We start from the raw sequence: 27,286 nt of genomic DNA, 5'->3' as shown, positions 1-27,286 counted from the left end.
TTAAAACATAGATAACCATTAATCCCTTTTATTTAGCCTCCTATGTGATAAAGAAGGAATCTGCAAAGACATGAAGATTTATTTACTTTTTTTTAATGTTTATTTCTTTTTGAGAGAGAGAGAGAATGAGAGAAACAGAATGCAAGCAGGGGAAGGACAGAGATAGAGAGGCAGAGAGAGCATCCCAAGCAGGCTAAGCACTGTCAGCACAGAGCCCCACATGGACCTCAATCCCACAACACGAGACAGTCACCTGAGCTGAAATCAAGAGTCAGACGCTTAACTGACTGAGCCACCCAGGCACCCGAGATTTATTTACTTTTTAAAGCTTCATAAAAATAAACCTTCAGTGCCTAAGCTTAGTGGTAAGTCAAGTTCCATTACTTAAAATGTTAATGTGATTCCTCTTGGGTTTTGGGTTGGGGGAGCTGTGCCCTTACTAGTGGGCATGTTAGACAGGTGGTTGGGATGAGCCTTTATAGTCTAGCCACACATCCCCTAGTTCTGGGGAAACCACATTTCTTCTGACATCTGCAGGCTTTAGGAAGACCAACAACAGAAATCAGTCTCTAACTAGAATTTAAAATAACACTCATTTAGGTCTAAAATTTCTCACAGGAACATTTTTAATTCAGGCTTAATGCTCATTCGCCAAGCTTTGCCCTGAACCTGTAATTTGGGTCTGTGTCCTAATTACTATCTTCTAGATTCACATATTCAACACTCATAAAGTATTGGAGGAGACAGAATTGTAAATAGACAGTAAAGAAACACTGTGGCAAGAGGCATAATAGCAGTGTGGAAAAAAAAAAAAAAAAGGTACAAAAGCACCAAAAGCTGACTGACCAAGTTGGCTGGAATGACTCAGGGAAGTTTAGTGTCATATTCTGAATAGGTCTCCAAGGATGAATCACATGAACAAGGGTAGATTGTTCAGGTAATTGTCCAGGGGGAGTGTACCACATATGCAAAAGAATGAAGGTGTGGGTATTCACAGGAATACTAAAAAACTTTTCAGGTGGTTTATAATGGCTGGGAATTGCATGGGCAAAGTTAGGGTGCCAAAAGAAAGAGAAGACAGGGATAGGGTGGCAGCAGGTGAGGCTAGTAAGATAGATCAAGATGAAATTTTAAGAGGCTTTTAATACTTTCGGAGAATATCGATTTTATCCTGGGGTACTACAGAACCCTTGTCGACTGCTGAGAATGGTTAGATATTTTTTTCTTAGAAAGAGTTCTTCCAGGCATCTCATTCTCATTTATTTCATAACTTCTGACCCAATATGTATTCTGACTTTTGAGTCATGTGTTTCTGAATCCCTGACATTTTACCAAGTGGCTGACCCACATCTCTTACACACGGACTTTAGAATGTTCTCTATCACTTCTAGCCTCTTAGGTTGTCTGTACCCTGATATCACCACTCCAGTCCTGACTTTGGCTTGCATTGTAATATATTAATATATTTGGATAAACTCTCAATGGTCTAATTGGGAAAATCTTTGAGTATTATACTTTTCAGATTCAAAAATTTATATTTTAATATTTTAGGGACTTAAATTTTTATAAATGTCTCCCCAGAGCATTGAAACAAAATACAAGAATTTTCTGATCTCAGTAATTTAGGAAAGCAAATTAAGAATGATGTTTTTCAGCATTTTTTTGTTTTATTACTTCTACAAAATCATAATGAAGTGAATTCCCCTCTCTAGTCTTTGGAGGGGAGGCCACGTACCTTTATAAATAAGGAGGGAAGTCACTCGGCCGCCGCTGAACAACTCTGGTGGCATCATCACTGTTAAGAATTCTTTATGTTGATGTGCAGTATATAGGACTTTGGACTGCAGGAGGTCATGGAGGATAGGATCATCACAGCAGAAATCATTGGATCACTCCTAAAACTGTGCATGGTCTTGCCCCTCCCCCCTCTCAATCCTCCACCTTTGGCCCCACCAACAGACCAATGATCAGTTATAATTAGCCCGGACTAAGCAAAACTTAACTTACAGGTAACACTACACCTCTTTATTTTTCTTGCCTTCCTTTTTAATGTTTCCCGTCTAGTTACAGAAATTACCAAAAATATCCTCTACAGTGACTTTTAAGGAGACTTAAAACAAAACACTAAGATAACCAAGAGCCTCTTAAAGGTAACTGTTAACAAATTCTAAATACTCATTATTTCAAAATATTATTTTCACAAAATAACACCCATACTTTTTAAGTAACACTTTTCAAAGATCACTTTTCTAGAATATAGCCATGCTGGTATACATGAAGAAAGTGTTACTAACGAGACATCAAAACACCAAGTGGTTACTTTTAATTTAGCCCAAGGTAAAATTCTGTAGTTTAAAGCCAGTGATCCATTGTGAAATTCAATTTCCCAACTGCTTAATTAATTTATGTATACAATTTAATTACATTTAATATGGTATGCATATTTGAAATTCAGTAAGCTTCCAAATAAAAATCTAGGACAGGATTCCAAAAATACCTGAAATTTTATGTTTTCCTAAAGACAATCAGCAGGCATTTAAAAAATTAATTTTGTTTTACCCATTGTAAAGTATGTATCATTAGAAGACCAAAAATAGCCACTTGCTTGTGAAATACAGAAATTAATAGACTATACTGCTTCCCCAGCCCCCTACTACCAAAGTTCTCGTGAAGCTATCTCACACATTTATGTTCTCTGACTAACTTCTATAAACATACTCATTAATAATTAATCTAATTTTATTTTTGCCATTTATTAGTTATTTGACAAACTTTAAAAAAATAATGCTAGATAGAAATAAAAACTGGTGACAAACTAAAGGGACAGCTCTATTATATCAGAAATGAACACCCTAAAGTCACACACAAAATTCTGTACTGGCAACCAAGTGACAATATCCTTGATATTGTGGAAAACTACATACAATAGGAAAAAAATTCTACTATGATGTTTATCTCTGATGTTTGGCATCAGCACACTGATACAAATTTTATAATGCTATTAAAAATCAGTTTTGAGGGGCACCCAGATGGCTCAGTCAGGTGAGCATCTGACTCTTGATTTTGGCTCAGGTCATGATCCTGAGTTGTGGGATCGAGCTCCACACTCAGCTTACAGAGCTCACAGAGCTAGAACAAACAATCCTAAAATCTGTATGGAACCACAAATACTGAATAGCCAAAGAAGCCTTGAAAAAGAAAAGCAGAGCTTGAGGCATCAAAATTCCAGACTTCAAGTTATACTACAAAGATGTAGTAATCAAAACAGTATGGTACCGGCACAAAAATAGACACATAAATCAATAGAACAGAAAAGCAAACCCAGAAATAAACCCACAACTATAAGGTCAATTAATCTTCAAAAAAGCAGGAAAGAATAACAATGGGAAAAAGACAGTCTCTTTAACAAATGGCATTGGGAAAACTGGACAACAACGTGCAAAACAATGAAACTTTTCTCACTTTCTCACACCATACACGAAAATGATTTCAAAATGGATGAAAGACCTAAATGTGAGACAGGAAACCATCTAAATCTTACAGGAGAACACAGGCAGTAATCTCTTTGATATTGGCCAAAGCAACTTGTTTCTAAATGTGTCTCCTGAGGCAAGAGAAACTAAAGCACAAATAACCATTGGGACTTCATCAAGATAAAAAGCTTCTGCACAGTGAAAGAAACAGTGAACAAAACTAAAAGGCAACCTACAGGATAGGAGAAGATATTTGCAAATGACATATCTGATAAAGGGTTAGCATCCAAAATATATAAAGAATTATAAAACTCAACACCCCAAAACTGAAAAATCCAACAAAAAATGGGCAGAAGACATGAATAGACATTTTTCCAAAGAAGACACCAGATGGCCAACACATGAAAAGATTCTCAATATCACTCATCACCAGGGAAATAAAAATCAAAACTACGATGAGATATCCCCTCAAACATTGCAGAATGGCTAAAATCAACAACCCAAGAAATAACAGGTGTCAACAAGGATGTGGGCAAAGGGGAACTCTGTTGCACTCTTTGTGGGAATGCAAACTGGTGCAGCTACTCTGGAAAACAGTAAAAATAAACTTAAAAATAAAACTACCTTATGACCCAGCAACTGCACTACCAGATATTTACCTTAAGGATACAAAAATATTGATTCAAAGGGACACATGTACTTTGATGTTAACAGTATCATTATCTACAATAGCCAAATTATGAAAACAGCCCAAGTGTCCACTGACTGATGAATGGATACAGAATGACTGAGCATCCCCACAAGTTGATAAAGGAGCATTCAGGCTTAAAGCATAGATATTTCTTAGGGGAGGAGCTCCTTTTGAGAAATCTGGCTTGGAGGTTTGGAATCTGAACATTGTTGGCTTAATATATGCTTTACCACATGAATTTTTCTCTATCATTTGAAGCTTTCCCTACAGAAATTGTTCAATGGCTTGGTAGGGCTCTAAAATAAAACTTCCTTTATTTCAGTGACTATATACAATGGAATATATGTATGTATGTACACACACACACACACACACACACACACACAAATGGAATATTACTCAGCCATCAAAAAGAATGAAATCTTGCCATTTACAATAACATGGATGGAACTAGAAAATATGCTAAGTGAAATAAGTCAGTCAGAGAAAGACAAATACCATATGATTTCACTCATGTGGAACTTAGGAAACAAAACAATTGTGCAAAGGGTGAAAAAGAGGGAGAGAGGGAAAGAGGGAAACGCAAAAACAGACTCTTAATTACAGAGAACAAACTGATGGTTACTGGAGGTGGGGGCAGGAGGTTTAAATAGGTGATGGTGATTAAGGACTGCACTTGTGATGAGCATCAAGTGTTATATGGAAGCGTTGAATCATTATATACTTGAAACAAACATTATACTAATGTTAACTAAATGTATGTTAACTAACTTGAATTCAAATAAAAACTTTTAAAAAATAATACTACCTCAGATCTGTCAGGTAAAATCAATATAAAATGTGCCTAATGATGCCTGAAACTTAGTAGGTATTCACCACACTCCTAAGAAAACTCTTCATAGTGGATTTCTTCCCTGAGTGATGACAAGTAGACCCCATCCCATTCCCAGAATCCTGATTGATAAATGAACAAAGTAATGGCTTTGAGCCCACAAGTTACTCAGATCCTTTCAAATGACCTCTGTGATGACTCCAAGAGCATCCTACAGGTCACCAAAATAAAGTTATATCTTAGAGTGCTGCCCAGCCATTTGGCACTAAAAAGTAGGCAAATTAGAGCCCCAAGCTTTCTGTAGGAAAAGCTTCAAATGACAGAGAAAGTTTGATGTGGTAAAGCATGGGTTAAGTCAACAGTATTCAGATTCCAAACCTCCAAGCCAAATTTCTCAAAAGTAGCTCCTGCCCTAAGAAATAGCTATGCTTCTTAGCCTGCATGCTCCCTTATCAGCTTTTGGGGATGCCCGGTCATTTTGGGGTTCCCTATGTGGTAATTATACCTATAGTTTAAACACAGTTCTTATAAAAACATATAATCTGGAGGGACATCAGTCCCCATAACAAGATAATACTTACCACAGAACTCTAGGTACAAGTCTATTCCCAAGAAAAACATTTATAGACTTTGGGTGAAAGATTGTTTATAAAAAAAAAAAAATTATCTCTCCTCTATCCAAGCAATATATCTTTCCTTTTCTTTTTCTTTGTTTCCCCCAGAACAGGATATAATTAATTTCAAGAAACTGAGTAGGTGAGTGTATACTACCCATGTTCAGATTTGTGGCACCTGTCCAAATTTAGCGAATTTCAGTTAAAAAGAATCTTCAGAAATATAATTCTTGTCAACCAGCCAGTAACTGCCTACAAACTGCTTTAAGCACAATTAGTTGAAGCTTTATTTTTCTTACCCTATATTGGACTCTTCTTCCCCAAAGTGCTTTAACTTTTCTCAGAAGTTACAAAATTATGCTATAGAGAAAAAGCCCTGAAATCTAAAGGTAGAAATGTTTTCTGTATAGATGGATCGATGGTATATGATAGAGGTAGATAAATAGATACACTTATATTAAACCATTTAAATTTTGTGTCAATCAGCCAAATCAAGATCATTCCCTTTACTACTGTAGGAAATGCAGATTTCCACTGAGTTCATACACAATTGAATCAATTTAATTTTTATGAAACACAAAATTCTGAGAAACACAAGGACACAGCTATAGTGTAAGGAAATTTTTCATGATGTCTTATGAAAGATTTATACTGAAATAAAAGCATGATCCATTAGCCTTCTATCAGAGCTTACACATTCTGCGAGATCAAGACTGATGCTGACTTGTAGCTTCAGAGAAGGAGCATAGAATATTAGAAAGGCATCTGCTGTGGGATTTGTGGCAAGTCACTTAACGTGTTTGCACTGGTTTGCTAACTCTAAATGGGGTGATAATTCCTACCTGGCAAAACTACCTGAGGACTAAGCCATTATGTACATATAGCTGCCACAAAGTAAATACTCATAAATGGGGGCCATTATGATTTATTACTGTTAAGATTATTATCGATCTGAATTTCATTTTAAGATCATTTATGTAAGCATCGCACCAGTTCTTACCCAGTGTCAGTTCATCACAGGAAAAAAAAATACTTCATTGTCGGGAGTCCTTGATATGTTAAGTCCTTACTGAATAACTAATAAGTAGGCTACGTTGTTTTCTATCAAAATGTTGAATCAAGCCTCAACAAGATCAGTCAAATCATTAGCTGTCGAATTACTGTGTTCTATCAAGTTGGCATAGTTCAGTGTTTTAGTGTTTAATCTAAAGATGGTTGCAACTTTTGCTTGCTGATCTTTTACAATGAGAACCAATTAAGGATTGTTTTTTAGTTGGAGGGTGGGACTTGGTATAATTATGTTAATCATTCTGACTTATATTAACATGTATAAAGCTATCATTTGTACTATACCATTACACATACAATGTGCTGAGTAAAGTATACCTAAAAAAAACTGGAATTTTTAGATGCCCTATAACAAAGAGGATACATCTTATCCAACCTAAAGATATACCAAAGCAACTAACATAAATAAGTGATGAGGTAACAACCTAAAAAATTGAACTTTTGGTTTAAACTGACTACTTTTTTTCTCTTATTTTTGTTTGTAAAATTCTAAATTCTGGTAATGGTTATGCAAGTGAATATAATTTATTATAATATAAAATAATTATTAATGTTAAAACTATGACACTATCCCATATAGCATATCTGTATGAAAATTATAAATTCTAGATAAATACCCAGAGATGTTTCTTCTACTTTGTGGAAAAAAAAATATTACTATTGGAAACATTAAAGAAATTAAACAGATACTTCTGTTTTTCATACCGATGTTTTGTTTTAAATGAGAAGTTCTATGTTGACTATAAACTCAGAAGGAAAACAAAGTTAAATTTCTTATTTAACATCACAAATCTAAATTTAAAAAAATAAAACAGCCTCAAAAATCAAGTTAACTAAAAGAACGTATAGATACATATACCTTTTTGTTCCTTCTTCAACTACCCATGGGTAGATTTGTATCTCCTCCTGTTCAGCTTACCAGGACTTCTTGCCTCAGTCTTTTTCCTCTGTTCTCCCTGCCAGTTCAGACTTCACTTGCGCCACAAGGTTATCCATATTAGAGCCCAGCTGTGCTCATGAGAAATCTTGCCAAAGCCATCAATTACTTCTGCTGCCTACCATATGAATTCCAGATGTTATAGCTTTGTCAGTCTGAACCCAGAATATCTTCTCTTCCTTCCCTTTTCCTACTTCCTAAACTGTTCTTTCCAAACCCTGTTTCTCAAACACTTGTCTGGTGAGACATCTTTCAAAAAGAAAAGGCAATGGAGCTGGGAAGAGTTACATGCTAATACCTACCATGGCTTTCCCTAATGTAATAACCTTAGGAAGGAATTAATAAATTCTATAGCAAAGACACCTTTTTTTCTTTTAATCTAACATGCTAGCATTTTCCTTACTTATTTGACTTCAAAATTAACACACTCAAACAAAACTGACATAGTTTCTCTCTTTTCCAAAAATTACTTATTCAGATGTTCCATGCACACATTTTGGGACATTCTGTTCTTAAATTTGCCCTGTGCTTCAGGCAAATTGAATACGTGTCCACTCTTTGGTTACACCTGTGCTGTGACACGCTGTGCCACCCTGCGGTGTTGCTCCATCTAGAACACCTTAGCTTCTCATCTCTGCTTACTGATTCATGCATATGTTTTACTTCTTCGACTACGTTGAAAGCTTTGTGAAGCACCAGATTACATCTCCTTAATTTTATAAAGTCTTCCAGAATATCATACATATAGCATAAATTTTCCTATTTGTAACCTGAATGAGTGCACAGTCATAGCTTACATAGCAAAGGCCCTTAGGGAGGGAAGAGGAGAATGAGGGGAGCTGGGAAGGGACAACGAAAATCATGGGAGAAGACAAGCTCTCTCAGCTATTATACAGTCAAGGGAAAAATGCTGTTTCTATCCCTGATGGCGGCATGAGGTGCAAGCGGAGCTCTACGTTTGCAACGTAGAGAAAAAGAGAAGCAAAGCTAACAAAAGAACTAGTACTTACAGCCAGCCTCTTCAAATAGAGGACATGCTTTTGAGATGACAGGAATTTTAGAGGAATAATTGAGGTTCTCAACTTCTGTATATATTCTGTCCCAAACCCAAAAGGTTCTCCTTTCTCTCTTCCCCTTCACATTCAGCAGCTTTCCACGTGACAACAGAAAGTCACAGCTGTCCTATGGCTCATTGCCTCCCAAGGTATAAATCTTCCACAGCGGCAAAGGCACAACTTTACTACTGCTTTAATCAAGGCATCATAATCAACCCTCCCACCCATCCATATAATTTGACATCTTACATTTCATAATTACATATGAAAATGTATAATATATTTATATTGTTCTGACCAATTGTGTATGAATATTTATAATGATAACTCAAAGAAGGAAAAAAGTGTAATATGGTGAAAGCCTTTGGTTATATGAAAAAAAATAATTTCAATTTATAAATGAATTTTGTTGCAGAGAAGTATGATAGGGTGATCAATAAAAGTCTTTCAAGCATTAAAGTATATTACATTAGGATAAAATTCTCTGCAGAAAGTAAAATGAAAGTACAATTCAAGGAGAAAAAAGAACAATAAAATTTCCAACTATTATATTAGATCTTATATAAATACAAAATTTGTAGGTGATGGTTCCCAAGCTACTTGTGATTTTTGAGTATTGCCTTGAAACATTTAAAAGAATGATGAAAAATTTTATTTCTTAATGTCAATACTTATAACATGCTGGTAATTAGATACTTTCTAGCTATTTCAAAATTTTTCAGTTGATAATGAAAAATTATAAATATCTAGTTAAAAATGTGTGATGGGTACATTTTTTCAAGTTATTTTTAGAGACATGTGGGGAAAAAAAGAGACCACAGACTTAAGGCTAAGTAAAAGGAAAAGTCTTGAGCCCAATGGCTACCACCCTGCCTCTAGATTAGGGAAAATAAAAAAATGAAGACAAGAAACAGCTACTGATGATCAGTGCACACATATACACACACCCTCCTTTGCCTCATGACACCTAACCCCTATCCTTGGCCTCACTCCTCCACTAGCTCCACCTCTGCCACACCTGCTGGTTAAAGCCAAGAGTTTCATTCACTGACAGAATCACAAACCCGGAACCCTAAGCTACTCCAGACCAATGACCTTTGGCTGTCACCCTGTCCTTACCCTAGAAGGACCCACACTTCTCTAGCTAGAGGATACAGCAGGAAGTGGAGGCCCCCAAGGAAGTGGCAGCAAAGACCCTGACCAGAAAGGAAAGGTACACAAAAGAGTGCACTGGAGTTAAGTGTGCAAAAGTATTTTGAATGAGGACAGCAGCAGGCCACTCCAGAAGCTGAACAGCCTTAGAGACAATGCCATGACTAAGGTTGTGAGCAACACAAGGCCTGAAAGATGGAGCAGCCTTTATAGGCTATGTAGACTGATGCAGCGGAACACTTGTGAGCCCTCTGGGGCCTTGTGAGGAGAGTGAGACTTGGGTTCAATGATCCAGAATTGGCAGGGGGAGGGGGAGGGAGGAATCTGAGCCAGAAGACATCAGAAGGCCCTGAGGCAAATGCCTATCTTCTTTAACTGTTAACTGTCTTCTGCTGAAGACCTCCATGGTTGTATGGGCCACACTTAACATCTTTAAATTCTGGGAAATCCCCCTTAGAATCACATTCATTCTGTCCTCTTCAATTCTAGTGTCAAAATCACATAGAGGGCTAACAAAATATTTACTTAATTAAGGTTTAAACATGCACAATTTTAAAAAATAGCTTAAATGCTGCACAGTGAAGGAAACAGTCAGCAAAACTAAAAGGCAACCAACAGAATGGCAGAAGATATTTGCAAATGACATATCAGATAAAGGGTTAGTATCCAAAATCTATAAAGAACTTATCAAACTCAACGCCCCTAAAACCAATAATCCAGTGAAGAAATGGGCAAAAGACATGAATAGACACTTCTTCAAAGAAGACATTCAGATGGCCAACTGACACATGAAAAAATGCTCATTGCTCATCAAATACAAATCAAAACCACTATGAGATACCACCTTACACCTGTCAGAATGGTTAACATTAACAACTTAGGCAACAACAGATGTTGGCAAGGATGCAAAGAGGATCTCTTTTGCATTGTTGGTGGGAATGCAAGCTGTTGCAGCCATTCTAAAACAGCATGGAGGTTCCTCAAAAAACTAAAAATAGAACTACTCTACGACCCAGCAATTGTACTACTAGGTATTTACCCAAGGGATACAGGTGTGCTGTTTTGAAGGGACACATGCACCCCAATGTTTATAGCAGCACTTTCAACAATAGCCAAAGTATGGAAAGAGCCCAAATGTCCATCGATGGATGAATGGATAAAGAAGATGTGGTATATATATATATATATATATATACATATATATGTATATATGTATACATATATATGTGTGTGTGTGTGTGTGTGTATATATGTATATATATACACAATGCAGTATTACTCGGCAATCAAAAAGAATGAAATCTTGCCATTTGCAACTACGTGGATGGAACTGTAGGGTGTTATGCTAAGTGAAATTAGTCAGTCAGAGAAAGACAAAAATCATATGACTTCACTCATATGAGGACTTTAAGAGACAAAACAGATGAACATAAAGGAAAGGAAACAAAAATAATATAAAAACAGGGAGAGGGACAAAACAGAAGAGACTCATAAATATGGAGAACAAACAGGGTTACTGGAGGGGGTGTGGGAGGGGGATTGGGCTAAATAGGTAAGGGGCACTAAGGAATCTACTCCTAAAATCACTGTGGCACTATATGCTAATTTGGATGGAAATTTTAAAAAATAAAAAATAAAATTTTAAAAAAAGGTAAAAAAAAGATTTTAAAAAATGGACAAAACTTGAACTCACGCTTTACAGAAAAAGATATAGAAATGACCAATATGCAGACAAATAGGTGCTCAACATTGTTTGTCTTTGGGGTAATGAATTTTAAAGGCACAAAGAGATACCATAGATAACATTCCACACCAACTAGAATGGCCAAAATTAAAAAGACTGACAACACTAAATGTTGGCCATGATATAAAGCACTGGGATGTAGAATGGTATTTTGGTGGAAAGTAGTTTGGTGATTCCTCAACCAGTTGAATATAAAATTACCATAACAATTCCACCCCTAGATATATATCCAACAGAACTGAATACAAATACTCAAATAGTTGCATAGGAATGTTCATAGCAACACTCTTCACAATTGCCAAAAGGTGGAAACAATGTCCATCAGGCACTGAATGGATAAATAAAATGTGGTATATTCATACAATGGAATATTAGTCAACTGTAAAGGAATGAAGTACTGATACATGCAGATGAATCTGGAAAACATTATGCTAAGGGAAATAAGGCAGACATAGAATGTCATGAATTGTATGATTCCATTTTGTATGAAATGTTTAGAATAAGTAAATCCATACAGATAGAATGCAGACTGGTGATTGCCAGGGGCTGGAGGCAGGACAGAATAGGGTGTGAATGTTTAATGGATATAGAGCTTTCTTTTGGGGTAACAAAATTTCTTTTGGAGCTACACAGAGGTGGTGGTTGGATAACAATGTGGATGCAATGACTGTCAGTGAATTATACACTAAAAAATAAAGGGAATGAATGACTTCTATATGCACCAACATGGATGGATCTCAAAACATTATTTTGAGCAATCAGATACAAGAGTATATGCCATTATGCTTTCAGTCAAAACTGGTTGCTTATGTAATATGGGGACTGATTGGAAGGGAACGTGATAAAAACTCTGAGGTGATATAAATGTTCTGTATCTTGACTGGGGTTATGATAACAAAGATGTATATTTTTGCGAAAATTCACTGAAGTATGTACTCAAGTCCATTTAAGTGTATGTAAGTGTATGTAAATTTTATCTCAATTAAACAAAATAAGTGTGGAAAAATAAAATAAGAAGATGGCGGCGTAGGAGGACGCTGGGCTCACCGCACGTCCTGCTGATCACTTAGATTCCACCTACACCTGCCTAAATAACCCAGAAAACCGCCAGAGGATTAGCAGAACGGAGTGGCCGGAGCCAAGCGCAGACGAGAGGCCCACGGAAGAGGGTAGGAAGGGCGGCGAGGCGGTGCGCGCTCCACGGACTGGCGGGAGGGAGCCGGGGCGGAGGGGCGGCTCGCCGGCCAAGCAGAGCCCCCGAGTCTGGCTTGCAAAAAGCGGAGGGGCCTGACGGACTGTGTTCCGACAGCAAGCGCGACTTAGCGTCTGGGAGGTCATAAGTTAACAGCTCTGCTCAGAAAGCGGGAAGGCTGGAGGACAAAGGGAAGGAGAGCTGCTGAGCCCCCCGGACGACAGAGCTCAGTTTGGTGGGGAACAAAGGCGCTCGCCAGCGCCATCTCCCCGCCCATCCCCCAGCCCAAATCCCAAAGAGAACCAGTTCCTGCCAGGGAACTTGCTCGCTCCACGCAAACACCCAACTCTGCGCTTCTGCGGAGCCAAACCCCCGGCAGCGGATCTGACTCCCTCCTACTGCCACAGGGCCCCTCCTGAAGTGGATCACCTAAGGAGAAGCAAGCTAAGCCTGCCCCTCCTGCCCCTGTGCACCTTGCCTAATCACCCCAGCTAAGACGCCAGATCCCCAGCATCACAAGCCTGGCAGTGTGCAAGTAGCCCAGACAGGCCACCCCACCCCACAGTGAATCCCGCTCCTAGGAGAGGGGAAGAGAAGGCACGCACCAGTCTGACTGTGGCCCCAGCGGTGGGCTGGGGGCAGACATCAGGTCTGACTGCGGCTCCGCCCACCAACTCCAGTTATACACCACAGCACAGGGGAAGTGCCCTGCAGGTCCTCACCACGCCAGGGACTATCCAAAATGACCAAGCGGAAGAATTCCCCTCAGAAGAATCTCCAGGAAATAACAACAGCTAATGAGCTGATCAAAAAGGATTTAAATAATATAACAGAAAGTGAATTTAGAATAATAGTCATAAAACTAATCGCTGGGCTTGAAAACAGTATAGCTGACAGCAGAGAATCTCTTGCTACAGAGATCAAGGGACTAAGGAACAGTCACGAGGAGCTGAAAAACGCTTTAAACGAAATGCATAACAAAATGGAAACCACCACGGCTCGGATTGAAGAGGCAGAGGAGAGAATAGGTGAACTAGAAGATAAAGTTATGGAAAAAGAGGAAGCTGAGAAAAAGAGAGATAAAAAAATCCAGGAGTATTAGGGGAAAATTAGAGAACTAAGTGATACACTAAAAAGAAATAATCTACGCATCATTGGTATCCCAGAGGAGGAAGAGAGAGGGAAAGGTGCTGAAGGGGTACTTGAAGAAATTATAGCGGAGAACTTCCCTGAACTGGGGAAGGAAAAAGGCATTGAAATCCAAGAGGCACAGAGAACTCCCTTCAGACGTAACTTGAATCGATCTTCTGCACGACATATCATAGTGAAACTGGCAAAATACAAGGATAAAGAGAGAATTCTGAAAGCAGCAAGGGGTAAACGTGCCCTCACATATAAAGGGAGACCTATAAGACTCGTGACTGATCTCTCTTTTGAAACTTGGCAGGCCAGAAAGAATTGGCACGAGATTTTCAGTGTGCTAGACAGAAAAAATATGCAGCCGAGAATCCTTTATCCAGCAAGTCTGTCATTTAGAATAGAAGGAGAGATAAAGGTCTTCCCAAACAAACAAAAACTGAAGGAATTTGTCACCACTAAACCAGCCCTACAAGAGATCCTAAGGGGGACCCTGTGAGACAAAGTACCAGAGACATCACTACAAGCATAAAATATACAGACATCACAATGACTCTAAACCCATATCTTTCTATAATAACACTGAATATAAATGGACTAAATGCGCCAACCAAAGACATAGGGTATCAGAATGGATAAAAAAACAAGACCCATCTATTTGCTGTCTACAAGAGACTCATTTTAGACCTGAGGACACCTTTAGATTGAGAGTGAGGGGATGGAGAACTATTTATCATGCTACTGGAAGCCAAAAGAAAGCTGGAGTAGCCATACTTCTATCAGACAAACTAGACTTTAAATTAAAGGCTGTAACAAGAGATGAAGAAGGACATTATATAATAGTGACAGGGTCTATCCATCAGGAAGAGCTAACAATTATAAATGTCTATGCGCCGAATACCGGAGCGCCCAAATATATAAAACAATTACTCATAAACATAAGCAACCTTATTGATAAGAATGTGGTCATTGCAGGGGACTTTAACACCCCACTTACAGAAATGGATAGATCATCTAGACACATGGTCAATAAAGAAACAAGGGCCCTGAATGAGACATTGGATCAGATGGACTTGACAGATATATTTAGAACTCTGCATCCCAAAGCAACAGAATATACTTTCTTCTCGAGTGCACATGGAACATTCTCCAAGATAGATCATATACTGGGTCCCAAAACAGCCCTTCATAAGTTTACAAGAATTGAAATCATACCATGCATACTTTCAGACCACAATGCTATGAAGCTTGAAATCAACCACAGAAAAACGTCTGGAAAACCTCCAAAAGCATGGAGGTTAAAGAACACCCTACTAACGAATGAGTGGGTCAACCAGGCAATTAGAGAAGAAATTAAAAAATATATGGAAACAAATGAAAATGAAAATACAACAATCCAAACGCTTTGGGACGCAGCGAAGGCAGTCCTGAGAGGAAAATACATTGCAATCCAGGCCTATCTCAAGAAACAAGAAAAATCCCAAATACAAAATCTAACAGCACACCTAAAGGAACTAGAAGCAGAACAGTAAAGGCAGCCTAAACCCAGCAGAAGAAGAGAAATAATAAAGATCAGAGCAGAAATAAACAATATAGAATCTAAAAAAACTGTAGAGCAGATCAACGAAACCAAGAGTTGGTTTTTTGAAAAAATAAACAAAATTGACAAACCTCTAGCCAGGCTTCTCAAAAAGAAAAGGGAGATGACCCAAATAGATAAAATCATGAATGAAAATGGAATTATGACAACCAATCCCTCAGAGATACAAACAATTATCAGGGAATACTATGAAAAATTATATGCCAACAAATTGGACAACCTGGAAGAAATGGACAAATTCCTGAACACCCACACTCTTCCAAAACTCAATCAGGAGGAAATAGAAAGCTTGAACAGACCCATAACCAGCGAAGAAATTGAATCGGTTATCAAAAATCTCCCAACAAATAAGAGTCCAGGACCAGATGGCTTCCCAGGGGAGTTCTACCAGACGTTTAAAGCAGAGATAATACCTATCCTTCTCAAGCTATTCCAAGAAATAGAAAGGGAAGGAAAACTTCCAGACTCATTCTATGAAGCCAGTATTACTTTGATTCCTAAACCAGACAGAGACCCAGTAAAAAAAGAGAACTACAGGCCAATATCCCTGATGAATATGGATGCAAAAATTCTCAATAAGATACTAGCAAATCAAATTCAACGGCATATAAAAGGAATTATTCACCATGATCAAGTGGGATTCATTCCTGGGATGCAGGGCTGGTTCAACATTCGCAAATCAATCAACGTGATACATCACATTAACAAAAAAAAAGAGAAAAACCATATGATCCTGTCAATCGATGCAGAAAAGGCCTTTGACAAAATCCAGCACCCTTTCTTAATAAAAACCCTTGAGAAAGTCGGGATAGAAGGAACATACTTAAAGATCATAAAAGCCATTTATGAAAAGCCCACAGCTAACATCATCCTCAACGGGGAAAAACTGAGAGCTTTTTCCCTGAGATCAGGAACACGACAGGGATGCCCACTCTCACCGCTGTTGTTTAACATAGTGCTGGAAGTTCTAGCATCAGCAATCAGACAACAAAAGGAAATCAAAGGCGTCAAAATTGGCAAAGATGAAGTCAAGCTTTCGCTGTTTGCAGATGACATGATATTATACATGGAAAATCTGATAGACTCCACCAAAAGTCTACTAGAACTGATACATGAATTCAGCAAAGTTGCAGGATACAAAATCAATGTACAGAAATCAGTTGCATTCTTATACACTAACAATGAAGCAACAGAAAGACAAGTAAAGAAACTGATCCCATTCACAATTGCACCAAGAAGCATAAAATACCTAGGAATAAATCTAACCAAAGATGTAAAGGATCTGTATGCTGAAAACTATAGAAAGCTTATGAAGGTAATTGAAGAAGATTTAAAGAAATGGAAAGACATTCCCTGCTCATGGATTGGAAGAATAAATATTGTCAAAATGTCAATACTACCCAAAGCTATCTACACATTCAATGCAATCCCAATCAAAATTGCACCAGCATTCTTCTCGAAACTAGAACAAGCAATCCTAAAATTCATATGGAACCACAAAAGGCCCCGAATAGCCAAAGTAATTTTGAAGAAGAAGACCAAAGCAGGATGCATCACAATCCCAGACTTTAGCCTCTACTACAAAGCTGTCATCATCAAGACAGCATGGTATTGGCACAAAAACAGACACATAGACCAATGGAATAGAATAGAAACCCCAGAACTAGACCCACAAACATATGGCCAACTCATCTTTGACAAAGCAGGAAAGAACATCCAATGGAAAAAAGACAGTCTCTTTAACAAATGGTGCTGGGAGAACTGGACAGCAACATGCAGAAGGTTGAAACTAGACCACTTTCTCACACCATTCACAAAAATAAACTCAAAATGGATAAAGGACCTGAATGTGAGACAGGAAACCATCAAAACCTTAGAGGAGAAAGCAGGAAAAGACCTCTCTGACCTCAGCCGTAGCAATATCTTCCTCGACACATCCCCAAAGGCAAGGGAATTAAAAGCAAAAGTGAATTACTGGGACCTTATGAAGATCAAAAGCTTCTGCACAGCAAAGGAAACAACCAACAAAACTAAAAGGCAACCGACGGAATGGGAAAAGATATTTGCAAATGACATATCGGACAAAGGGCTAGTATCCAAAATCTATAAAGAGCTCACCAAACTCCACACCCGAAAAGCAAATAACCCAGTGAAGAAATGGGCAGAAAACATGAATAGACACTTCTCTAAAGAAGACATCCGGAGGGCCAACAGGCACATGAAAAGATGTTCAGCGTCGCTCCTTATCAGGGAAATACAAATCAAAACCACACTCAGGTATCACCTCACGCCAGTCAGAGTGGCCAAAATGAACAAATCAGGAGACTATAGATGCTGGAGAGGATGTGGAGAAACGGGAACCCTCTTGCACTGTTGGTGGGAATGCAAATTGGTGCAGCCGCTCTGGAAAGCAGTGTGGAGGTTCCTCAGAAAATTAAAAATAGACCTACCCTATGACCCAGCAATAGCACTGCTGGGAATTTATCCAAGGGACACAGGAGCACTGATGCATAGGGGCACTTGTACCCCAATGTTCATAGCAGCACTCTCAACAATAGCCAAATTATGGAAAGAGCCTAAATGTCCATCAACTGATGAATGGATAAAGAAATTGTGGTTTATATACACTATGGAATACTACGTGGCAATGAGAAAAAATGAAATATGGCCTTTTGTAGCAACGTGGATGGAACTGGAGAGTGTGATGCTAAGTGAAATAAGCCATACAGAGAAAGACAGATACCATATGGTTTCACTGTTATGTGGATCCTGAGAAACTTGACAGGAACCCATGGGGGAGGGGAAGGAAAAAAAAAGAGGTTAGAGTGGGAGAGAGCCAAAGCATAAGAGACTGTTGAGAACTGAGAGCAAACTGAGGGTTGATGGGGGGTGGGAGGGAGGAGAGGGTGGGTGATGGGTATTGAGGAGGGCACCTTTTGGGATGAGCACTGGGTGTTGTATGGAAACCAATTTGACAATAAATTTCATATATAAAAAAAATAAAATAAAATAAAATAAAATGCCAAATACAAAAAAAAATAAAAATAAAAAAAAATAAACAAAATAAGTGTGTGGGAAAAAAATAGCTTAAATGCTCAAGTTTTTCATGTTGATTTTGCACATTAATCAATTTCTAAAGGTAATTACTTCATCTTCCACTTCATTTATCCGGGTAAATCAGGCTGCCTCCGCCTAAGGTAAACACACCGGACCACAACACATTTCAGGGTCATTGTCAGAGCACAGGATTGTCGATTCAGTCCTGTCAAGGGCCACATGGGCAGGAACAATGGGAAGTGTGATCCAAGTGTTTAGTGCCATCAAAATATGTCGGCAACAATGCTTTAGTCTCTTACCCACGCAGAGCTAACACATTTTCAGGTAGTTGCCAACATGTAAATTAATTTAAAATGGTTGAAAGTTATTTCTCCACATAAAATAGTTAAGAAAGTAGCTTTTGAAATTTATTTCTGGCCAGACGAAGTTCCTCTAGAGTTCCCTTGGATAAGCCTTTGTCTATGCCTGGGAACTGTATGCTGTGACTTGAAGAAATGAGAACTCCCTTGGAATCAGATGACCTCAATTCCAACCCAACTCTACCATTTGTTATTTGTGTTTCCTTAGAATCTCAGATACTTCTTCTATAAAATGAAGATAGTGTCTGCCTCAAGGGAATATTAAATAAAAGTAAAACTGGAGCCAGTGTTAATTCCCTTCCTTTCTTTTTGACACCAGAAAAGTATTATCACAGCATTACATGCTTAGACTCAAATTGTTCTCCACCTGAGAGCAGAAGAACAATGAAATGAAATAGAAAGATAAAAAAATACAGACATTTTTGTCAGTTCAGCAAAAAGACCAACTTTAAAAAAAAAAGCAAAAACTTGCAAATTATATGAATCTAGGTTAATTGTTCAGGAGCTTTTTCTGGTTGCAGTGAGCACTTAGAAACTTAAATCACTTCCGTTCATGAATATTAAATCAAATACATCTAATTTAGCCTAAAATGATCTCCCAACATAAATAAATGAGTCATATAATGAGTCACAGAAGAGTATTAATTTTTTTAAATAAAAGAATACCAAGAGGATGATTTGACTTTAAGGAACTAGTTTTATTTTTTTAGATAGCAACTAAAGACTATAAACATGCCAGTGGAAATATTTTGGATAATAATAATAATGGTGATAATAATGATAGTGATAATATAGTTAAGACTTACTGATACTTATGTTCCAGGTACTGAATGCTAATATAGGCATTGGTGGGACAGTTTTACTTATATTAATTTCTTCCAGCCTTACAACAATCTTACACAATAGGCATTATTATCATTGTTATTGCTGTTGTTATTCCCACTGTTAAGAATGAAAAGGGGCCCAGAAAATTCCCCCAATGAAAAAAAAGAGGAGCTAGGAAGTAACCTTAAAGCCGGCTTGCTTAGTCACTAGCTGGTAACATACCAGAAAAATAGTGGACCTGAGGACCCTAGAAATCAAAAGTAAACTGTCAAGGGAATTTGCCTTCTGATTCTCTTCTTACTCCATATCGCTGTTGCACAGATAAAAGCATAGATCTTTCGTTAGAGCCAAGAAAAGGAACATATTCTGCTTAAATCAATTTTATTAGTACAAATTTAGTTACCCTTTTAGCAGTATGATTTGAAACACTTAATATCATAAAACTGATAAGATTTTCATTGTTGTTTTTGTTTTTACTGGTGAGAAAGACTATGTCAATAAAATACAAATTGAGAAATTTTAAAATGTACCCTCATTTTTATTTTATTATGCTAAATAAACCCTTTAGCGTATTATAAAATACATGTTATAATAATAGGTTCCCATTTACCAAGTCAATACATAAAATGGTAACAATTTTCTATAATACTCAAGACATGAAAAGGTAGAGATATGATGAGTAAAGTCTTGGTTTTATTATTATTGTAGCTGTTATTTCCATCTCAGAATTTATGGTACTTTTCTCAGGAACTGCAGCCTGTTTAAGAAAATGGATCGTATCTGCCATGAACAAAACAATCATTTCTAATCCATATCTAGGATTTCAATATAATGATGAGATATTCAGTGACACTTGGAAGAGTCAGCTTGCATGACTGTCAAATTCTATACTAGCACTGGAAGCCCTCTCCAACTTTGTAACACTATCAGTGGGTTTCAAGCTATCATACCTTCACATCTTTATAGAAAGGGAGTAACAAAGGCTGAGTAGTTTATCTAGAGGAATTAAAAAAAAAAAAAAAGCAGCCTCAGAACAATATCATCTCTATTTCAAGGAATCGGTTCAAATCTAATAGAACTGTATCATCAATGGTAACCTTAAAAGCAACAACCTGGGTGGCTCAGTTGGTTAAGTGCTCCACTCAAATTTGGCTCAGTTCATGATCCCACAGTCACGATTCCCAGGTGGTGGTATTGAGCCCCCTATAGTGCTCAGCACTGAGTGTGAAGCTTGCTTAACATTCTCATTCTCTCTCTCTCTGTTTCTCTCTCTCCCTCTCCATCTCTCTCTCTCTCTCTCCCCCCGCCAGTCCCCTCTCTGCCCGCCTCCTCATGCATGTTCTCTTTCTCTCTAAAATAAAAAATAAAATAAAATAAAATAGAAGCAACAACCAAAGGAGTGTATTTCTTTTGGCTCAAACCACATTTTATTGTTTTTTTACTTACAAATCACTGAAGAAGCTCAGTAATGACAGTCTCAGTGGCTTTCAATTCTTTTTTCTTTTTTTTTTCAAATTTTTATTTAAATTCTAGTTAGTTAACATACAGTGTAATATTGGTTTCAGGAGTAGAATTTAGTGATTCATCACTTACACAAAATACCCAGTGCACAACACAACAAATGCCCTCCTTAATACCCATCACCCAATTAGCCCATTCCCTGCCCACCTCCCCTCCATCAACCCTCAGTTTGTCCTCTACAGTTAAGAATCTCTTATGGTTTACATCCCTCTTTTTTTCCCCCTTCCCATGTATTCATCTTGGTTTCTTAAATTCTACATATGAGTGAAATCATATATTTGTCTTTGTCTGACTGACTTATTTTAGCATAATATACTCTAGTTCCATCCATGTCCCTGCAAAACACAAGATTTCATTTTTTTGATCACCAAGTAATATTCCAATGAATATGTAGTATATATAATATCCTACCTTCATTATCCATTTATCAATCAATGGACATTTAGACTCTTTCCATAATTTGGCTATTGTTGATAATGGTGCTATAAACATTAAAGTGCAGGTGCTCCAGTGAATCAGTATTTTCGTATCCTTCAGGTAAATAACTAGTAGTGCAATTGCTGGGTAGTAGGGTAGTTTTATTTTTAAGTTTTTCAGGAACCTTTACACTGTTTTCCAGAGTAGCTGCACCAGTTTGCAGAAATTCAGCACATTTTTTTTACATTGATTTTATATCCTGCAACTTTGTTGAATTCATGTATCAGTTCTACCAATTTTTTGGTGGAGTCTTTCAGGTTTTCTATGCAGAGTATCATGTTTTCTATGAAAAGTGAAAGTTTCACTTCTTCCTTGCCAATCTGAATGCCTTTTATTTCTTTTTGTTTTCTGATTGCTGAAGCTAGAATTTCTAATACTATGTTAAGTAACGATGGCGAGAGTGGACACACTTGCCTTGTTCCTGACTGTAGAGGAAAAGCTCTCAGTTTTTCCCAATGAGGTTGATATTAGCTATGGGTCTTTCGTATATGGCCTTTATGATGTTGAGGGAAGTTCCATCTATCCATGCTTTGTTAAGGATTTTTATCAAGAATGGATGCCATATTTTGTCAAATGCTTTTTCTGCATCTATTGAGAAGATCATATGGTTCTTATCCTTCTTTAATTAATGCGGTGTATCATGAGATTTATTTGTGGACAATGAACTACACCTGCAGCCCAAGAATAAATCCCACTAGATAATTGTGAATAATTCTCTTAAGGTATTGTTGGATTCAATTTGCTAGCATTTTGTTGAGAATTTATGCATCCATGTTCATCAGGGATATTGGCCTGTTATTCTCCTTTTTAGTGGGGTCTTTGACTTTGGAATCAAGGTAATGCTGGCCTTGTAGAATTAATTTGGATGTTTTCCTTCCATTTTTATTTTTTTGTAAAAGTTTCAAAAGAATAGGTATTAACTCTTCTTCTTTAAATGCCTAGTAGAATTCCCTTGGGAAGCCATCTGGCCCTGGACTCTTATTTTGGGGAGATTTTTGATTACTGATTCAATTCTTTGCTGGTTATGGGACTTTTCAAATTTTCTATTTCTTCCTGTTTCAGTCTTGGTAGTTTGTATGTTTCTAGGAATTTGTCCATTTCTTCCAGATTGCCCAATTTGTTGTCATTTAATTTTTCATAATATTCTAATTGTTTATATTTCTGTGGTATTCGGTATGATCTCTCTTCTCTTTCATTTGATTTTATTTATTTGGGTCCTTTCTCTTTTCTTTTTGGTAAGTCTGTCTAGAGATTTATCAGTTTTTATTAATTCTTTCAAAGAACCAGCTCTTAGTTTTGTTGGTCTACTGTTTTTTTTTTTGTTGTTGTTCTGTTTTGTGTCTATATCATTTCTTTTTGCTATAATCTTTATTATTTCCCTTCTTCTTCTGGCTTTAAGCTTTATTTGCTGTTCCTTTTCTAGTTCCTTTAGGGGTAAGGTTAGGTTTTATATTTAACACTTTTCTTCCCTCTTGAGGTACTCCTGTATTGCTATATACTTCCCTCTTATGACTGCATTTGCTATATCCCAAAGGTTCTGGACTGTCATGTTTTCATTTTCATGTGCTTCCATGTATTTTTTTTATTTCTTCTTTAATTTCTTTGTTAATCCATTCATTCTTTAGAAAAATGTTCTTTAACTTCCATGTATTTGTGTTCTTTCCAAATTTTTTCTAGCGATTGGCTTCAATTTTTATAGTGTTGTGATCTGAAAATATGTATGGTATGATCTCAATCTTTTTGAACTTGTTGAGGCCTGATTTGTAACCATGTGATATATTACGGAGAATGTTCCATTTGCACTAGAAAAGAATGTGTATTCTTCTGCTTTAGGATGAAATGTTCTGAATATATCTGCTAAGTCCATCTGGTTCAGTGTGTCATTCAAAGCCATTGTTTCCTGGGGCGCCTGGGTGGCTCAGCCAGTTAAGCATCCGACTTCAGCTCAGGTCATGATCTCACAGTTCGTGGGTTCGAGCCCCACATCGGGCTCTGTGCTGACAGCTCAGAGCCTGGAGCCTATTTCAGATTCTGTACCTCCCTCTCTCTCTGCCTCTCCCTTTTTCATGCTCTGTCTCTGCCTCAAGAATAAACATTAAAAAAAATTTACAAAGACATTGTTTCCTTGTTGATCTTCCGCTTAGATGATTGTCCATTACGTAAGTGGGGTGTTAAAGTCCCCTACTGTTATTGTATTATTATCAATGAGTTTCTTCATGTTTGTTACTAATTGATTTATTTGCTTGCTCCCAAACTAGGAACATTAATATTTACAATTTTTAGATCTTCTTGTTAGATCTACCCCTTAATTATGATATAATGCCCTTCTTAATCTCTTGTTACAGTCCCTGGTTTAAAATCTAGTTTGAGTGAGGTAAAGAAAGCAAAAATAATATAAAAACAGAGAAGAAGAGAAACCATACGAGACTCTTAAATACAGAGAACAAACTGAGGGTTGCTGGTGGGGTGTTGGGTGGGGGAAGGGCTAAAAGGGTGAGGTGCATTAAGGAAGACACTTGTTAGGATGAGCAATGGGTGTTATACCTAAGTGATGAATCACTAAATTCTATTCTTGAAATTATTATTACACTATATGCTAACTTTGATTTAAATTTAAAAAGAATAAAATATAGGTTGAACAATAAATAAATAAAATCTAGTTTATCTGATATAAGTATAGCTACTCTGGTTTTGTTTTGACATCCATTAGAATCATCAATAGTTCTCCATCCCCTCACTTTCAATCTGCAGGTGTCTTTAGGTCTAAAATGAGTCTTGGGGCGCCTGGGTGGCGCAGTTGGTTAAGCCTCCGACTTCAGCCAGGTCACAATCTCGCGGTCCGTGAGTTCGAGCCCCGCGTCGGGCTCTGGGCTGATGGCTCAGAGTCTGGAGCCTGTTTCCGATTCTGTGTCTCCCTCTCTCTCTGCCCCTCCCCCATTCATGCTCTGTCTCTCTCTGTCCCAAAAGTAAATAAAAAACGTTGAAAAAAAAAATTTTTTAAATGAGTCTATTATAGACAGCCTATAGACAGGTCTTATTTTTTATCTATTCTGACACCCAATATTTTTTGATGAAAGCATTTAGTCCATTTACATTCAGAGAGATTCTTGATAGATATTGATTTAGTGTCATTGTATTACCTGTAAAGTTGGTGTTTTAGAGATTTTTCTCTGTTCCTTTCTAGTCCTTGTTGCTTTAGGCCTTTCTTTTCCACTCAATAAGTCCTCTTTAATATTTCTTGTAGGGCTGGTTTAGTGGTCATGAACTTTTTTTTTTTTTTTTTTTTTTTTGGTCTGGGAAACTCTCCTATTCTGAATGACAGCCTTGCTGGATAAAATATTCTTGGCTGCCTATTTTTTCCATTCAGCACATTGAATGTATGATCCCACTCCCTTCTGGCATGCCAGGTTTCTGTGGAGAGATCTGCTGCTAACCTAATTTGTCTTCCCTTGTAGGTTAGGGTTTTCTTTTCCCTTGCTGCTTTTAGGATTCTTTCCCTATTTCTGTATTTTGCAAATTTTACTACAATATGTCTTCGTGTTGGCTGGCTTTTGTTGATTTTGATGGCAGCTTCTCTTTGCTACAATTTGGACTTGGCCTAAAATTCTTAAAAACATTGTCTACAGTTGTCAAGCAATTTTTGGTGCCTGCAATGTGCCAGTGATGACAGAGGTATCAGATCAAGTGAATAATTAGCAGACACAGTCTATGACCTTGTGCAGTTTATGGCCTATGTCTGTTCACCTTGATGGACACTAGATTCTGTGCGAAAGGCCAAGGAATGATGTACAGTGATAAGATGATGCAGTGATGTAAGTGAAACAAGAATAGAGGAGTTGGTCACACAAGTCAGAATGAGATAATGGAATAGATTTGAAAGTAAGGAAGAGAAAAATGTTCCCCAAAGACTCAGGAATACCCAGCACTGCCATTCAGTGATCTGAGAGTACCCTTCTTATAACTTTTTTGTAATACCAAAACCTTTCTTTATTACAGCAATCTTCATGAGGAGCCTAACTTTATATCCTTAGATTAATATTTATTGTTTCTAAAGCAAATAGTAAGTTCCCATATTTTATTATATTATCTTTCTTTTTCATTAAAAGTAACATGTACAGAGATCAGGATCTAACAATGAGGTGACAAAAAGTGAAAAACTATAAATGTCAGCTCCTCATGAGCTGTAAATCTTAGCGACTAATACTGTACCGACCATGTGTGTAGTCAATATACACAACATGCATATATTTTAATTAATGATTTATCATCTGAATTTTATTTTTAGAAAAGGATAAGCAGGAATAAACAAAATTAATTTCATATATCTATAAAAATAATTTATCTCCAAAATGGATTTTCACTATTAAATATGTATATTATAGGTGTAGTAACTGTATATTATAGATCCCCTATATTTAGCAATTAGAAGTCATGATTATTTATAAAAAAACACTTTTAGTCATATGATGACAATGTCATTTAATTTATTGGAATTTTCAAACATTTTTATTGTTTGTAATAAAAGTGCTTTGGAGGATATATAATATTTCCTCCATTCTTTTATAAACTTTCCTTTGATTTTTAATTAGAAAAACTCATCTTGTTCTTATCATTTATTTTAAGGTAACTATTTTGTGAAAGTAATGTTAAATCTGTCCCAACCAAAAAATTTAATGTAGTTTGTTTTATCAATAATTATGGAAACTCTGACCAAAACAATATTCTCTATACAAACAAAGCCATCTATAGCATAGACTCAGTATCTATGGGGTGGTATCAAAGATGATTTAAATAGGATTCCCTAGCAATAGATAACTTACGTAAAATCAGTGCTGGAAATCGAATGGTGAATGAAATAGACATGATCTCTGACATCTTAGCGCAGCCTAATGAGAGGAATAAGCACTGCCAAGAATGGATCTCTGTATTTGGAAATTATAGAAAGGACAGAAGTGATTATTTGAGAATGACACAAACTCCAACCTATACGCTATAGTTTATGAAATACTTCACATAAGATACAACCTTGGTGCTGTATCTTAAATTAGCGTGGAGTTGGTGTTACTCCAAGCCTGTCTCATTAGTACATATTTCTAAGATACCACTAGTTATAAGACATGTATTTTTTTAATGTTCATTAAGAATTTTTAAAAAACACTGTCAGTTAAAGATGGCACATCCTTGTTTGTAACACATATCCCATTTTCACAGGTATTAAAGTATGAACAAATGTGCTTTATGGAATCAGTGAAATCCAAAAAAGAAAATCTCATTCAAATCTCCTGCTGGTCTAGCCTTTTCATCATTAATCCTTCTTCAGTGTCCTAAGTTGGTTCATGTCCCGTACCCAGTGTCAGAATAGTGACTTCCTTGTAGCCAGTTTTCTTTACTAAATTCTATATAGTCTGCCCCCCTTGTTGCAATAGATCAGCACAGCCACTTCAGGGAGCATCCTTAATCACATCCCTGTGCCTTTTCCAAGGTTGATGCTAATGTCTACAGCACAGATGTGTCCAGTTGTTGGGACCAAGAGAGCTCATGCTTTTTTGAAG

Source organism: Puma concolor, chromosome A2 (genome assembly GCF_028749965.1).
Source record: "Puma concolor isolate L17-30 chromosome A2, mPumCon1.1.hap2, whole genome shotgun sequence".
Taxonomy (NCBI): domain Eukaryota; kingdom Metazoa; phylum Chordata; class Mammalia; order Carnivora; family Felidae; genus Puma; species Puma concolor.
This window is presented reverse-complemented; position numbering follows the sequence as displayed.